Source organism: Arachis ipaensis, chromosome B04 (genome assembly GCF_000816755.2).
Source record: "Arachis ipaensis cultivar K30076 chromosome B04, Araip1.1, whole genome shotgun sequence".
Lineage (NCBI taxonomy): Eukaryota > Viridiplantae > Streptophyta > Magnoliopsida > Fabales > Fabaceae > Arachis > Arachis ipaensis.
This window is the reverse complement of record NC_029788.2, coordinates 90,090,680-90,098,560: the sequence shown is the minus strand read 5'-3', so window position 1 is coordinate 90,098,560 and position 7,881 is coordinate 90,090,680.

The window sequence follows — 7,881 nt, the reverse complement described above, 5'->3', positions numbered from 1 at the left end:
GGGTTCGAAAATTTAGATAAGATATGATAAAAAAGATTGATTTGGAAAAGATAAGATAGAAGATATGATAAGAGAGGATATAGTTTAAAATTGAAAAGATATGAAAAATTTTTGAAAAAGATAAATCTAGATTTTGAAAAAGATAATGTGGAGATTTGAAAAAGATATTAGTTGAGAAGATTTTAGATTTTAGAGATAGATTTGTTTTGAAAATTTGAAAAAGAGTTGAATTGGATTGAAAAAGAGGGTTGGTGCTTATGGATTAAGATATATTTTATATTTTTAAGGTAGGATTTTTAGAAATTAGGGGTTTTAGAAATCAAGGTTCTTAACATGTTTATGTAAGAAATCATGAATTGAAGCATGAAAATTAAGATTAGAATAAAAAAATTATGAAAAAAATGATTTTACCTCCTACCCACCATCCTGGCGTTTGAACGCCCAAACGCTGCATGTTTTGGGCGTTCAACGCCCAAATGCTGCCTCTCCTGGGCGTTCAACGCCCAACTGCTGCTTCTTTCTGGCGTTGAACGCTAGGAATTCCTTTGTTACTGGGCTTTTTCTGAATGCCCAGAATGCTATAAACTGGCGTTAAACGCCCAGAAAGAGCTTCTTTCTGTCGTTTAACGCCCAGGTGGCTATCCTTACTGGCGTTCAACGCCCAGTGGATGCTTCTGTTGGGCGTTGAACGCCCAAAACAGACTTTTACTGGCGTTTTCTTGCCAGTGAGCTCTTTTTCTCTGTTTTGTGTGCAAAATCCTTCTGTAACCCTGTGAACTTATACAATTGACTCTTTACCTTATTATCAGTGAACTTTATATAAACAAATAAAAATAAAAATAGGGCAAAATGCTTAGAGGATTGATGCCCCATGGCTGGGTTGCCTCCCAGCAAGCGCTTCTTTATTATTTTTAGCTGGACCTTGCTGAGCTTTTAGTCTAGCTTCAGCCTTGAGCACTCCTGCTCAACATTGCCTTCAAGATAGTGCTTGGTTCTCTGTCCATTGACAATGAACTTCTTATCAGAATCACTATCTTGAAGCTCCACATAACCATATGGTGATACACTTGTAATCACATATGGTCCCCTCCACCGGGACTTCAGTTTCCCAGGGAATAGTCTGAGCCTAGAGTTGAACAACAGAACCTTTGGTCCTGGTTCAAAGATTCTAGATGACAGCTTTCTGTCATGCCACTTTTTTTATTTTCCTTTATAAAGCTTGGCATTTTCGAAAGCATTGAATCTGAATTCCTCTAGCTCATTTAGCTGGAGCAATCTTTTTTCCCCAGCTAATCTGGCATCAAAGTTCAGGAATCTGGTTGCCTAGTAGGCTTTATGTTCCAGTTCCACGGGCAGGTGACATGCCTTACCATAGACCAGTTGGTATGGAGAGGTCCCTATAGGAGTCTTGAATGCTGTTCTGTATGCCCACAGAGCAGCATCCAAGCTTCTTGCCCAATCCTTTCTACGGGTATTTACAGTTCGTTCTAGGATTTTTTTTAGCTCTCTGTTAGAGACTTCAGCTTGTCCATTAGTCTATGGATGATATGGAGTCGCCACCTTGTGGCGAATCTCATACCGGACCATGGCAGAGTAAAGCTGTTTGTTGCAGAAGTGAGTGCCCCCATCACTGATTAGTACTCTAGGGACCCCAAACCTGCTGAAGATATATTTCTGGAGGAACTTCAACACTGTTTTAGTATCATTGGTGGGTGTGGCAATGGCCAAAACCCATTTTGATACATAGTCAACTGCCACCAGAATATAAGTGTTTGAGAATGATGGTGGGAAAGGTCCCATGAAGTCTATTCCCCATACGTCAAACAACTCAATCTCCAAGATTCCTTGTTGAGGCATGCCGTAACCATGAGGCAGATTACCAGCTCTTTGGCAACTGTCACAGTTACGTACAAACTCTCGGGAATCTTTATAGAGTGTGGGCCAATAGAATCTACTTTGGAGGACCTTGGTGGCTGTTCGCTCACCTCTGAAATGGCCTCCATATTGAGATCCATGGCAATGCCATAGGATCCTTTGTGCTTCTTCTCTAGGAACACACCTACGGATTATTCCGTCTGCACATCTCTTAAAGAGATAGGGTTCATCCCACAAGTAGTACTTTGCATCGGTGATTAATTTTTTCTTTTGTTGCCTGTTGTACTCTTTGGGTATGAACCTTGCAGCTTTATAGTTTGCAATATCGGCAAACCAGGGTGTCTCCTGTATGGCAAATAAATGCTCATCCGGAAAAGTTTCAGAGATCTCAAGAGAGGGGAGGGACGTCCCTTCTATTGGCTCTATCTGGGACAGATGATCAGCCACTTGGTTCTCTGTCCCTTTTCTGTCTCTTATTTCTATATCAAACTCTTGCAGAAGCAACACCCATCTGATGAGCCTGGGTTTTAAATCCTGCTTTGTGAGTAGATATTTAAGAGCAGCATGGTCAGTATACACAATCACTTTTGATCCTACTAAGTATGATCTGAACTTGTCAATGGCATAAACCACTGCAAGTAATTCTTTTTCTGTGGTTGTGTAATTTTTCTGGGCATAATTTAAAACGCGACTAGCATAATAAATGACGTGCAGAAGTTTGTCATACCTCTGTCCCAATACTGCACCAATGGCGTGATCACTGGCATCACACATTAGCTCAAATGGTAATGTCCAGTCTGGTGCAGAAATAACTGGTGCTGTGACCAACTTAGCCTTCAGTGTTTCAAACGCCTGCAGACACTCTGTGTCAAACACAAATGGTGTGTCAGCAGCTAGCAGATTACTCAGAGGTTTTGCGATTTTTGAAAAATCCTTTATAAACCTCCTATAGAATCCTGCATGCCCCTGAAAGCTTCTGATTGCCTTAACATTGGCAGGTGGTGGTAATTTTTCAATTACCTCTATTTTTGCTTTATCCACCTCTATTCCCTTGTTTAAGATTTTATGCCCAAGGACAATCCCTTCAGTCACCATGAAGTGACATTTTTCCCAGTTTAAAACTAGGTTGGTCTCTTGGCATCTCTTCAGAACAAGTTTCAGGTGATCAAGACAGGAGCTGAATGAGTCTCCATATACTGAGAAGTCATCCATGAAGACTTCTAGAAATTTTTCCACCATATCAGAGAAATAGAAAGCATGCATCTCTGGAAGGTTGCAGGCGCATTACACAGCCCAAATGGCATCCTTCTATAAGCAAACACTCCAGATGGACATGTGAATGCTGTTTTCTCTTGATCCTGGGGATCTACTGCAATCTGGTTATAGCCTGAGTAGCCATCCAGAAAGTAGTAATAATCATGACCTGCCAGTCTTTCTAGCATCTGGTCTATGAATGGTAAAGGAAAATGATCATTCTCCATTTGCAGCACTACAAAGTCAGTGGGAAAGGCGAATGGCCCAACTCTGACAATCATGTCTTCAATCACGCCTGATGGATATTTAATAGAGCCATCAGCAAGTTGGAGACATATCTAGGTTGGTTTAACTTCTTCAATTAAACCAAGCTTTCTGATAGTGGATGCAGGGGGTATTTGCTCAAGTGCCTCTGCAAATGGAATCTTTATTTCAAGAGTCCTGAGATAATCTGCAAAGCGAGCAAATTGCTTATCCTGCTCCTCTTTCCCGAGTTTTTGAGGATAAGGTATCTTGGCTTTATATTCCTCAACCTTAGTTGCTGTAAGTTTATTGCCTACAGAAGTGGTTGAAGAAGCCTTTTTAGAGGGGTTGTCATCAGCACTTGTGCGTGTCTGATCCCTCACTGGCAGTTGAGTGCCAGAGTTAGAAGCTGGAGTGACGTTAGACGCCAAATCCTTGTCTGTTCCTGGCGTCTGAACGCCAGAACTGTGCCCATTTTGGGCGTTCAACGCCAGATCCTGCCCATTTTGGGCGTTCAACGCCAGATCCTTGCTTGTTTCTGGCGTTGAACGCCAGTTTTGGGCATGGCCTGGGCGTTCAGCGCCAGCCTTCCACCAGATTACTGGCGTTTTAACGCCAGAATTACTTTTCCCTGGGCTCTTACTGTCCTCAGGTGAATTTTGGGTGGTTTGCTCATTCCTTGGCTCTTTGCTGCCATGAGGTGGGGTATTTAATGTTTTTCCACTTCTCAATTGAACTGCTTGGCATTCTTCTGTTATTTGTCTTGACAGCTGCTGCTTTGTTTGCTCCAATTGTTCTTCCATATTTATATTAGCCATCCTTGTCTCTTGTAGTTTATCCTTGAATTCGGCTAACTGCTTTGTTAGAAAGTTCAATTGCTGATTGAATTCAGCAGCTTGTTTTACAGGGCTGAGTTCAGCAGTCACTGTTTTAACCTCTTCTTTCATGGAAGGGTCACTGCTTAAGTACAGATGCTGATTCCTGGCAACTGTATCAATGAGCTCTTGAGCTTCTTCAATTGTCTTTCTCATGTGGATAGATCCACCAGCTGAGTAATCCAGAGACATCTGAGCTCCTTCTGCAAGCCCATAATAGAAGATGTCTAACTGAACCCACTCTGAAAACATTTCAGAGGGACATTTTCGTAGCATCTCTCTGTATCTCTCGCAGGCATTATAAAGAGAATCATTATCTCCTTGTTTGAAGCCTTGGATGTCCAGCCTTAGCTGTGTCATCCGTTTTGGGGGAAAGTATTGATTCAGGAATTTTTCTGTCAGCTGTTTCCATGCCCTTATGCTAGCCTTAGGTTGGTTATTTAACCACCTCTTAGCTTGATCTTTTACAGCAAACGGAAACAGTAATAGTCTGTAGACGTCCTGATCTATTTCTTTATCATGTACTGTGTCAGCAATTTGTAAAAATTGTGCCAGAAACTCTGTAGGTTCTTCCTGTGGAAGACCGGAATATTGGCAGCTTTGCTGCACCATGATAATGAGCTGAGGATTCAACTCAAAGCTACTGACTCCAATGGAGGGTATGCAGATACTACTCCCATATGAAGCAGTAGAGGGGTTAGCATATGACCCCAGAGTCCTCCTGGACTATTCATTTCCACTTAGATCCATGATGGAGAAAGGGAGATGATGTCAAATAAAAAAAAATTATTTTTATTTATTTATTTATTTATTTATTTATTTATTTCGAAAATAAAATAAATTCAAATAAAATAAATAAAAATGGGTGAAGATTTTCGAAAAAAAAATGAGGAGAGAGAAAGTGGTAAGGAAGTTTTGAAAAAGATACGATTTGGAAAAAATTTTAAATTTTAAAAAATTTTTTTTTTGTTACAAATCTGAATTTTTAAAATTAATTTTCGAAAATTGTTTTAAAATTAGAGAGAAAAGATATTTTTTTGAATTTAGTGAGGAAAGAGAAAAATAATAAAATAGCACAAGATTTAAAATTTTTAGATCTAATGCTCCTTGTTTTCGAAAATTTTGGAGGGAAAACACCAAGGAACACCAAACTTAAAATTTTAAGATCAAGATACAAGGAAAACTCAAGAACACTTTGAAGACTCACAAGAACACAAGAACATGAAGAAAGAACACCAAACTTAAAATTTTTAGAAAACCAAGCTAAAATTTTTGAAAAACAAAGAAAAATCAACAAGAAAACACCAAACTTAAAGTTAGGCACAGAATTTAATAGAGAAATTATTATTTTTGAAAAATATTTTAAAAAAAAAGGTATACCAAACTGCCACGGACATAGACCAACGCTCTAACCAATTGGACAGTAAATGTAACACTTGTTTTGAAGAAGGATATTTTTAACCAAGAACAATAATAAGAGACTCTAAACCACAAAGAAAAGTTTTCCTAATCTAAGAAACAAAATAAACCGTCAGTTGTTCAAACACGAACAATCCCCGGCAATGGCGCCAAAAACTTGGTGCACGACTTGTGAATCACACTTTTCTGAACATGCATGTTTGAATGGAAAATAGAAGTACTTGCATTAATTCATCAAGACACAGCAGAGCTCTTCACCCCCAACAATGGAGTTTAGAGACTCATGCTGTCAAAAGGTACAAAGTTCAGATCTAAAATGTCATGAGATCCAAAATAAATCTCTAAAAGTTGTTTAAATACTAAACTGGTAACCTAGGTTTACAGAAAATGAGTAAACTATGACAGATAGTGCAGAAATCCACTTTTGGGGCCCACTTGGTGTGTGATGGGGCTGAGACTAAAACTTCTCACGTGCCTGGGCTGTTTTGGGAGTTCAATGCCAGGTTGTAACCTATTTCTGGCGTTGAACTTCACTTTGTAACTTGTTTCTGGCGCTGAACGCCAGACAGCAGCATGGAACTGGCGTTGGACGCCAGTTTACGTCATCTATCCTTGAGCAAAGTATGGACTATTATATATTGCTGGAAAGCCCTGGATGTCTACTTTCCAACGCAATTGGAAGCGCGCCATTTGGACTTCTGTAGCTCCAGAAATTCCATTTTGAGTGCAGAGAGGTCAGAATCCAACAGCATCAGCAGTCCTTTTTCAGCCTGAATCAGATTTTTGCTCAGCTCCCACAATTTCAGCCAGAGAATACCTGAAATTATAGGAAAATACACAAACTCATAGTAAAGTAAAGAAACATGAATTTTTCCTAGAAACTAATGAGAATAAACTAAAAACTAACTAAAATATACTAAAATCTATATGAAATTAACCCCAAAAAGCGTATAAAATATCCGCTCATCAGTGGTTAAGTCTGGTCCAAGTAGTGCCGAAGAAATCCGGAGTAACCATGGTGAAAACAGAAAGTGGAGAGCTCGTTGCAACCTGATGCACGGAAAACTTGTCTCATAACAAATTTCCTTCGGCAAGTGTACCAAATTTGTTGTCAAGTAAAAACTCACAATAGAATGAGGTCGAATCCCACAAGGATTGATTGATCAAGCAACTTTAATTAGAGGAATGTTCTAGTTGAGCGAATCAGAATTTGAAGTGAGAATTGCAGAAAATAAAATGGCGAGAAAGTAAATGGCAGAAAAAGTAAATGCTAGAATTAAAGAACTGAAAGTAAATGACTGAAAGTAAATTGCAGAATTGTAAATGGGAATGGGGGAATTTCTCATAAGAGTAAATAACAGAAATTAAAGAGAATGGGTAAGATCAGAAATGGGGAGTTCATTGGGCTTAGGAGATGTTGCATTCTCCGGATCAATTTCATTTTCATCTCTTCCTCAATCAATATGAAACCAAAGATGGATAATACATGATGATACTAGAAGTGCAGAGAAAGTAATTACAGAGAGTAGTTCTATGCCCAGAGGCTCCCTATAATTTCCAACTCTCCAAATAATTCAAAGCTACTCTTATATATACTACTCTTCTACTCTTCTAGTTGGTTCTTCAAGTCTTGGGTCTGGGCCTTTGGATCTTGAGTTTGAAGCAGTTATCTTCTTCATTGGGCTTAGCTTTACTTGCAGAGAGAAAGTGTGAAGTGGGCAGAGGCTTTGGCTCAGGACGTTAGTGGTGTTAACGTTTAGTGAAAATATGGGTTCGAGAACGTTAGTGACGTTCAACTTTTTCACTAACGTTCCTTACCCAAGTAAGAGCCACGTTAACTTCAACGTTAGTGGCACAAACGTTGCCACTAAGGTTACCTCTTTGTCCTTCGCGCACGTTATTGGGACTCAACTTTCCCAATAACGTTGAGAAGCCTCCCCCTTCCCTACGTTAGAGTCCACGTTAACTTAGTTAACGTGGCTCTTTTAACGTAGGCTTGCCAACCTTCGAGAACGTTAGTGACACTTAACATTGTCACTAACGTTCCAATGTGCCCCTTAGCTCCCACGTTAGAGTCCACGTTAACTAGGTTAACGTGGCTTCTAACGTGGCCATGCTAGCCATCTCCAACGTTAGTGACAAAGTTGAGTGTCACTAACGTTGGCTCAACATTCCTTTATCCACGTTAGCTTCCACGTTAACTAAGTTAACGTGG